Source organism: Typopeltis vanoorti, chromosome 7, assembly GCF_054136105.1.
Source record: "Typopeltis vanoorti isolate ZY-2024b chromosome 7, IOZ_Tvanoo_1.0, whole genome shotgun sequence".
In the NCBI taxonomy this organism is placed as follows: Eukaryota; Metazoa; Arthropoda; class Arachnida; order Uropygi; family Thelyphonidae; genus Typopeltis; species Typopeltis vanoorti.
Window position 1 is genome coordinate 129,674,535 of NC_143555.1, and position 2,216 is coordinate 129,676,750.

At 33.6% G+C, this 2,216-nt stretch overlaps 1 pseudogene; it reads right to left on the reverse strand.

Annotated features, from left to right (window-relative positions):
* Window positions 1-339: 339 nt before the first annotated feature.
* On the reverse strand, window positions 340-485 carry LOC150105067 (U2 spliceosomal RNA; annotated as a pseudogene).
* Window positions 486-2,216: the final 1,731 nt, after the last annotated feature.

The window sequence follows — 2,216 nt, forward strand, 5'->3', positions numbered from 1 at the left end:
TCTTCGTATTCTAAGATTTCTTAGGATGCTCCCTACCATGAAGGGAGATACTTATGTTTTCCCACATTCAAAGCCTTGGAGAAGTTTGTCCCTGGGCTCCATATTCTTCGTCACTACCTGATATCTGCCTCCCCCATAATAAGGGGTAAATCGAAATATGTTTTCTGCGCCTACGCAGTCTATAATGGCTTTCGCCATCGCCGGTATTGTGGCTCAATGCCGAGGGTTCGAACACGCGGCAAAATATAGAGGGCATGATCGGATGGGGGGGGGGAGCTAACACTATTCCCACCACCGAGTGTTTGTATCGCCCCACCAGTCTGGGGTTTAAGAAGACCTGTAATTTCCCGGATAAATATCTTGAGCCCCGATGGGACTCGTATCGATATCAACGTGAAGTACAGATGCTACGAATTGCTCTTAGTCGCTAAACTGAAAAGCACAGATACTACACTTTGATCTTAGCCAAAAGGCCGAGGATGTAAATCATAGGTTCCCAAAGTGGGAGCTGAAGCCTTCTGGCGGGGGGGGGAGGGAAATTTGGGGGCATTCAGGCGGTCTAGGAGTCGGTGGCTCTTTATAGAAGAAATTAATAATATATATTTAAAAATTAATTATTTTCGTGATTTTGCGATTAGATAATCATTTAAAATTTAAATATTGCATTTTAATTTATCTTATGCCCGTCTTACACGATCAATTTTTTTTTTAATCATTTGAAAATTTACCATGCCAAATAGAAATAGATGTCAATTTTCTATGTTAATGAGAAAATAGAGCATGTTTACATGAGTAGGCATTACAAATCAGATAAATAAATCAACATCCGATAAACAATTAGTAAATAGTAAATATCCACCCACCACTCCTCCGACCGTCTTACACGATCAATTTTTTTTTTAATCATTTGAAAATTTACCATGCCAAATAGAAATAGATGTCAATTTTCTATGTTAATGAGAAAATAGAGCATGTTTACATGAGTAGGCATTACAAATCAGATAAATAAATCAACATCCGATAAACAATTAGTAAATAGTAAATATCCACCCACCACTCCTCCGATAAACAAAACTGCAGGAAGTTTTACTAATATTTTATGCATGAGAAAGTATTATTGGTGTTTTAGTGCTTTTATGTATTTATTACACTTTAGCGCAGCGTAATACAGCTACTTTATTGAAAAGAAAATGTATCACAGTTGTTTATAAATATTTATCAATAAATAATATTTTTTTGCCTTAAGTATATGAATTTTTTAACATTTTAGGAATGTCAAAATAACTCAAGAAAGTGCGCCATCTCACGGGCGAGATTGAATAAATTAAATATAATTCTTTAAAATATCACGAGAAACTCAATTTTAACAATTTATGACAGCCTTTCGATCTAAAGGTATGTTTACTATAGTCCTACTTGTTTATTCAAACTATATAATTGCAACACTATGTCTTTAACTCCTGATAAATGCAGTACTTACTATGCATATGAAACGGAAATAATTGAAGACTTGGATTTACGGCTTAAAGCTTTGCGCTATTCAATATAACAGTACTGTATTTTGCACGAACAATCTGAAATGGAAAGAGCTGTCAAGGTATTGGAGATAATAAATTCGCATGGTTTTAAAGTGACTGTAGCTGCTGTGAGAATAATGGACATTACTGAGTTAGCTGATGAAATAATGTGTTATTTATTTAATAATCTTTAGAATAGCCATTTATTTTATCCCCACTCCCCTTCATTTCTATTTTGTTTTAGTACTTTTATATTAAACAGGTTTTTTTTTCATACACCAATAACTTGCGCTTATGTTAAAAGATTTGGAATGGTTCACAGGAAATATATATTTCCAGTGAACCATTGTAAGTATGTAGTATGTACTCTAACAGCCATTACAATAATAATACTTTTTTTTATTAATTGGTCAAGCTTCTCAACAGACCTACTGCTTGTTATTCACATTATTACCATGAAAGAGTTGAGCATCTTAATGTAGAGTATTATTACCATGACAAGATTTCAACATCTTTAATGTAGAGTATGTGTAGCTGCTATTTTATAATTCCACAATTCATTTATTCTCTCATGACTAATAAAAACAAAAGTACAATTCTAACAGCGATAGACGTTTTTCTTAGTCATGCGATGATAAATGTGGTCAGAAGATAAGATATATTTTATTTTTCGTTGAAATCAGAAACTTTTTAAGATCT